Source organism: Epinephelus fuscoguttatus, linkage group LG2, assembly GCF_011397635.1.
Source record: "Epinephelus fuscoguttatus linkage group LG2, E.fuscoguttatus.final_Chr_v1".
Classification (NCBI taxonomy): Eukaryota; Metazoa; Chordata; class Actinopteri; order Perciformes; family Serranidae; genus Epinephelus; species Epinephelus fuscoguttatus.
In genome coordinates, this window is record NC_064753.1 from 24,902,717 (window position 1) to 24,910,677 (window position 7,961).

A 7,961-nucleotide genomic window follows, 5' to 3' on the forward strand; every position below is an offset into this window, starting at 1 on the left:
ACTGAAGTTATGTGGGTTTGATTAAGGAAAAGAAACATGGTGATGATGCACCTTAAAATAACCCAAAGTTTTCTGGATTTTAAAAGGGACACAAACAGCGCTCTCCTGGGAGAAAGTCCTGTGCTCTTTTCCACTTTTCCACCACCTCTTCCACTTGACATTGACTTTCAATCTCCCTCCTTTGCTCCTGTCAGAGCATTGATCATGTGATTGCCATCTTCCTGAGTTATATGAACTGTGGTGCATAACTTTTCATAAGCATATGTGAGAGCAGTACATGAGAACAACCTATATGCGTTGGCTTAAGTAAGAGTTTGAATGCAGGACTTTTACTTGTTACTTGTATTTCCAGGCTGTGGTATTGTTACTCTTACTGAAGTGTAAGATCTGAGTACATTTCCACTACTGTATGATGGACCAAATGGTTTGGATTGTGGTAACTTAAAGATAATTTATTTATTTTTAAATGTTTGTGATAGTTTTTGTCAGAGTTTGAATTGCCAGATGGCATCACATGAACTCCAACTCTGACTGCAACCATAATGCTAAAGTGCAGCACAGCACAGCCCTGCTCCAGCTCTTTAAGCACACAGGAGAGCAGGGACATGTACAGACAGTTCTCTATATATGTGCTAGCACACACACCAAACATAAATGCCCTCGCTATTTATAAATTGTGGAAGAAAGGTGTTTCCTCCTACTTTATTTGTTTATGGCTTTGATTCATCCGGTCTTTCCAGATAGGTGAATTTGGGTTAACTGTTGGCTATCAGAGGAATTAAAAGAGAAACAGCAGAGAGGCGAGGGAGGTGAAAGAGGGACAGTGGGGAGGGGAAGAGGTAGTGAAGCAGAACCCGGCTTGATGCAGCCCAGCTGACTGATTCACCATAACAGAAAGAGCTGAGGGGGAGGGCGGAAGCAAAGAGAGGGAAAATTAGCCTGCAGGCTGAGGAAATGGTTGGAATGAGTTTAAAAGTACAAGGAACAGAACAAATATGGACACAGTATGACAGCGGGGACGTAACAAGGAAAAATGAAACAAAAAACTACAAGTCCAGGAGCAATAAAAAAAAACTAAAGCAGATAAGCAGGAGCCTCGCTGAGGACATTAGGATAAACTAGTATGTTTAGAAATGAATGGAATAAATGTAAATAGATTAGAAACCATTTAAGTTGAAGATATTTCACCAGAGGTTATTGATTATCATAGATTCTCCTTGGAAAAACTCCTGGTTCTTCCTACAGAAGCATTACTATAATATGTTGAAACTACAGGCATGCAGAAAGACGTTTACTTTAGCTGACGTATTCAAGCTGTGCCTAGTCAACTGACAAATTGACCACATGGCAAAGAATATAGGCTCTGGGCTATACAGTGTTGATGAACTCTCATGAGGAGGCAGGCAGCCACTCCGAGGTTCAGCAGTCAGCTAATAATAACTAAAAACAAAACCAAAAAAAAATGGGTAGCATAGGCCCTCCAAAAAAATGTGAGACAAAAGTTTTTCTGCATGGAAACTTAAGTGTAGAAGAACAGCAGGTCATATTTTTGTTGGGTGTGTGATGGGTCTTGAGAAGTCAGTGCTAGATTGATAACCAAGATTCTTACGCCCCTTTTTCTTATTCACACTGAAACTGGTAATTTAAAACCAAGTCACAGCTGAATTCTCATAAAGATTGAAATGCAAATTGTTTGAAGAGAGAACTGAAAATAAGATATCAAAAGTGTTGAGCTCAGTATGAGCTTCTGACACCTAACCACAAACTCCAAATATCTATCTTTTTTTTTGTAGTTTACATTCATGGTGGCAAAAACATCTACAAACACACTAAGAATTAGAGCAAAACAACAATATCCTAATATCATAATAGTGATGGTATCACGAACAACACTGAATCATGACTGAAGACTAAAAGAGAAACTTCCTGACGTGCTGTATTTACTGTTAACCATGCGTTTTACTTAATGCAATTGTTTTTAAATGTTTACTTGAGGAAAAATGCACTTTTGTTCTTCCAGTATTGCCTTGTTTGTTTTTTTTAAATAACCTTTAGTGTCAGCTGTAGCCACCTTCACCACACGGACACCCCACATCAATAAAAAAAGAACACAAACCAATGAAATTCTGACACACCATGACACACTGTGGGTTATTTATGTCTTTGCAGTGACAGATCTAACATCTATCCCTGCACCTAAACTACAGTCTTTTGATGCGGAAAGTACATTCATTTACAGCGACAACACACCATAAATAACATGAACATGAACAAAATGAAATAGCTCATCAGATGGTTTTGTTTTACCTATGTCACATCTTTCTGTTCAAAACATTTACCTGGGTCCTGCTTTTCTAGTATGTGACATTTCTCTTTCCTTTTTTTCCATTTTGTTTAGAATCCAGAGTAAGGTTTTCTTTTTCTTTTCCTTAAATACACATACAAAATGTAGAAAATGTATGGAGAAATGTGCAGTAATGTCACCTGCATTATCATTTTTTGATAACTGCTGAAAAATTCATATTATAAATAATACTACATTGGCAAAGTTGCAAACTGAACATATCTGCAAAATGTTCATTAATGTTTTCATTTGTTTCCACCACAATATTCACTCTTGCAATATGATATGGCCCTGTAGCAGCATGATTAGGGTTTTTCATTGTTTTGTTAAAGAACTTACAGCATTACAGATTAGACCATGTAGAACCCAAAGGAGCTCTTAGCAGGTTGGTAATTGTATTATTGGCTCACTAGTGTACACTAAATAAAATGTCAGTCTTCTGGTTTCCCTTTTTTAATGACCAGTACAGACTACTGCTGCCTGCTGGTATGGACACTTACATACTTCCTCTAATCCAGGCACAGAAAGTATGTGCTAGTTTACTGTAGTATTTGCGGTGTGTTCAAGTGAAACTTTTTGGCGGAGATACAGGCGACATAAGGCTATGCAACAGTCAGCCTTCATCACTTTTTCTTTGATGTTGGTTTGGTGTGTCTGGGCCTTACAGTGAGTTTGAGGAGGTGCTGGACAAGATGTACCTGTAATGGAGAGAAGCACAGCAAGACAAAATGTGATGGAGAGATCTCATTGCAGTCTTATGTCCCATAGTGGTTGAAAAGGAGTTAATAAGTAAGTAAGTGGTTAAAGTTAGAAACATGATTTGAGCCGATGAAATTATGCTATCTTCAGCTCACTTACTGTATTCAAATGTTAGCTGTTAACATCAACTAACGTTAACTTAAATACTAGCAACTCACCTCACTGACTGGTGTTGGACGGAATCACAGAAACGAGAATTAGTGGTGCTCAGGCTTGCAATACACTGGTGGAAACCTGGTCTGATATTGTAGGGTTAGAACAGCATGTTGAATTTGGACTGAGCATAGCACAGGTTTCTTGGGACAAAAATACAGCAGTTAGTTGGAGAAAAGTGATTGTAGAGGAGATTCAGAGGCAGAAAGAGCCTGCTTTACGTGTAGTCTCTCAGGCAACCAGGGTCAGAGAATGAGTTGGGAAAGTGTAGGAAAGAAGAAGCCTAGCTGGAGGGCATGGACAGAGGCACAATCACAAGAAGATTCATGCTAGGAGCAATTTATGACGTGCTTCCAGCTCCCAAAAATCTCAGTAAATGGAGAGAAGAGGACTTAAAGTGTTGTTTATGTTCAGATACAGATTCACTCCGGCAAATTCAGGCTATAAAACAAGCCTGTCTAAAGGGCGATATACCTGGAGACATGACCCACTAGTAGCACTGGTGCTCCCTACTAAAAAATTTAGGAGCACCAAATCAACATACAGTGCAACACATTCAAATTTCTTCCATCTTACCTGTATTTCTGGTAAATAGGAGTAAACATGAAATTATAACGACTGACAGGTAACTCACGAATTGGACGGTTTTGGTGATTGTCATCCTGCTACGTCAGTACCCATGTGGGAAAATCAAATTCCATTGACTGACAGAAGTTTATGCAACTTACATCCTGTGTGTATATGTATGTTCTCCATTGTCACAAAGAGCTCATGAAGAGAAAACTGATCATTATTATTAGTACTATTAGACTGCAAATTGACCGCACATTCTGAGTGATGACTAACAGGTGGAGACAGGATGAGAGGAGGTGCCTTACGTGTAATGACTCGAGGCTTATTACTGTGGGATCACTGTCATATACTTCTTAATGGACTTGATGAACTGACAGAGGACACAGAGTCAGATACAAACACAGCAGGTTTAACAGCTTTTGACCTGTTCATCAGGGAAAATACCCACGCTGATGTGTATGTGTGTTGCCATGGTTACCAAATGCAGTTCAGTTGTTTGGTTGACAGTTTTTGCCTCCCAAAGGAAGCGTGCTAACCGTACAAACAGACCTGAGTTTGTTTTAAGTGAACTTAACTGGTTAGGTGTAAAAACACCCTAAAAAGCAGTTTAAAGGTGCACTAGGCCATGACTATTATTGTAAGGCAGCAATACTTGTACAGCTCCTGAGTCCGAATTTTCCTACGGGGAAAATAAAGTATATTGTATCGTATCGCACAGTGGCGGCTCCTGCCAAATTTCTCAGGGGCGGTAATTGTTGTGATGATGGCTGAGGTGACCCGTTCAATGGGTAAATTTGAATTAATTTGGCTCTACAATGACTGAACAATCCACTGTGGTCATTGACAGACTCATTTTCATCAGTTTGCCCACACAAATACCTTTGAATGTGAACAGAGACCTGTTTTACCATTAATCAAATAAAACTGAGTAAGATATTTACTGAGTCATTGTCAGTCTTAATCAGAAAACATTTTATCATAGCTAAGGGGGGGGGACGTGTCCCCCTCAATGTATATGGTGACTACTGCCCCGTCAGGCATGCATAATTAGGCCTTAGTTGTCTGTGTGAAGTGTGCTGGTCTTGACATACAAAGTTTGATGGAGTGTCAACTGGACAATATGGAGATATTTGCATCTTGAAAGCCGGACTACAAATGTGGATAGACAGGGAGAAACACACGCAAGCCTAAGACATGGTAAGATACGATATTCCTCACTATATGAAGTGACTGATAATAAGATCTGTATAATGGGTTGTAAAGAAATTTGTCAGGTTTTTATTTTGTAGACAATTGATCTGGATTTATAGCGTGATGGGATGACAGCACAATGATGATGTGTGTGGTATCAATGGAAAGCTCCGGTCCCGCACTTTCATGTGATATGCGTGGCATTTGACCCTGCGTGACCCTGCATTCGCGAGTAATCCATCCAAGAGTAATGTGTGTGCAAAGCTGTATGAAAGCTCTGTTATTCATGATTTTAGTGTAAATTTATCGTTGTTTTTCGCTGTGAAAATGTTGGACTACCGACAAGTGCTTGATTTTGTCGGAAAGCTGCAGTTCCGCTGTTTCACGTAATATGAGTGGCTTCTCGCTAATGGTCATGGAGAAAATCCATAGAGAAGAATGGGTGTGAATTTGGACGCACTATGCATCATTTCTTTTTAACCTATATGGTTAAAAAGCCTCTTGGATCAGCTGGAAACGTTAGCCATGTTGATCTTGAATGTGACTGCTGCGCAGTGGCGCTGCCTCATGTGATGTCAGAATAATCGGAAAAATGAGTTTCCGACTGTAAAGCAATATTTCAGTGGAAACAGTTGACAATGTGTTTTTTAAACATTTTGAGTGATAAAATACAACACATCTTCTTTGTAATGTCCATGTTGTCTCCACATTACGACTTAAACGCTCATGAACACACAATGAGGTACCGACGAACGACTTCCCGACATGGGAAATCGGACCACCCGAGGAGCACATGAATGAAACTTGGTGGTTTACGTATGACGAAAACACGTTGGGGCAAGCCCTCCTGGAACCCATAGAGATTGCATTGGAGTGCCTGCATTTAGAAAAAAAAGCCTTTTACATGAAAGCCTATGAGAGTGAATCTGGGCAATTTCCAGCCAGGCTGATATCGCCCCAGCGGGTCGGAACGCATCTTCCCACTGTGGCTGATTGGATATTCAGAGGCAAGACAAGCTGTTTCAAGTGAAAATTATCAGAATAATTAATATATTCTGTGTATATATGACAATAATGATGATGATAATCATACATTTATTATCATCATCTTTCTTTTCTCAAGGCTCAAGAAGAGGCAACGCCCTATCGCCCTCTATTGGCCAGCCGCCCCTGGTATCGCATCATATTGTATTGCATCTTATCGAATAGTATCGTATTGTATCGTATCGTAGGCCGGAGAAACAGGATTGTGTTGCCTTCCAGAGGGTCCAGTTGGTTTTTGATGGCAAAGCCTGAAACACATTACGGGGCCTAGTTATAGGTCAAAACATCACTTAAAAGGAATACTGAGCTTCCCTACAAATGCTCATCCAACGTTTAGCACATTTTACTGTGTATTAATAACCATGGTATGGTAAATGGACTTGTAAAGCATCTTTCTTCTGACCACTCAAAGCTCTTTTACACTACAGAGTCACATTCATACACTGGTGGCCGAGGCTATTGTACAAGGTGCCAACAGCTGGTTCTCATTCTGAAGTCATCACAAACGCTGCTTTGTCAGTGATTTCAGTGTGAGACACCTGACATCAAAAGCCACCTTTTATGGGTGACATAAGTTTGTAGCACAGCCAGACATAAACTTTGGTGGTGGATGGATCCAACAACCCTGGGTTTTCACCTGGTGTTCCCCGCATAGAGCTTTTTTTCTAATCCTAACCATGTGTTTTTGTTTGATGTCCCTGCGTTGGTACAGTAGCAGCATCTTGGAACATGAACAGCAGACGCAGAAGGATACCTAGTGCGTAATATTTAGAGATGATGAGAACGCGTTGGTGCCATCTGCTACTCAGTTTAAATGTACAAACACATTCCAAACCCCAAAAGAAATTAGGGTTCAGTATCTTGCCCCAGGACACTTCAACACGTGGACAGGACAAGCCGGTGATCAAACAACCAATCTTCCGATTAGTGAACTACCCTCTCCTGAGCCACAGCCACCACATTAATATAAATAATCATGAATTCTAAGAGACAGTAAAGCTGTATAAGATACAGAGGAAAACATCAGTGGTTAACTCAACTTGGTCAGTTTATGAGACGACATGGAGAAAACACCCACCCTCCTCTCTTGATTAGCCACTCTGAGTATTCACATTGAGAGGGACGGAGCAGAGTACCAACATCCAAATGAAAATCAGTGTTCACCGAGGTATTGCTATATCTTGACATGATAATCTTCTTTTTAAATGCACCGCTGCACTCTTTTTCCCCCACCATAGAGCACTGCCGACAGCTCATACATTATCATTGAGTGCCTTTTCTCTTTCCTTTCCCTTCTCTCTCCGTGTCACACCCACTGACTCCCCCTCACACCGTCCTCCTCCGCCGCTCTCTCTAACTGGAGTGTCTCAGTGTGAAAACCTCATTATGTACTGCTACTGGACCTGCAAACTCGATTGGACAGAGAGCTATAGTCCAGGCCTGAGTCGGTGTGCTTCTGTGTGAGTGTGGATGCACGCACATACATGTCTGTTTGAGTGTGTGCAGGCACCGGTATGTGTGATCAGTGGTGAATAAATCAGGAAGGGCTCCATCAGTGTGACAGTGCCCAGGTGGTGAGATTTCCCCCTTTTTCAAGCATTGGGTAACTGTGGCGGCAGTGTGATTTGGCCAGGCTGATGATAAGAGGCCCGCGGCCAGCTACACATTTCACAAGGCTCTAACTGGCACCTCATTCACTCTGCTTTGCTGCCGGCCCCCAGCTATTACACTTAACAGACTCTCTTGTTCAATAAAAACCATTCTTTAGCACCACTGTGTCGTTTTTGTGTGTATAGCTATACATTATCTTGGGAATTTACGATTCATATGTATTTTATTTGCTCTTATTTTGTTAACGTTTCGAAATCTGGATATGATGGAGAAGGATCAAAGCCTT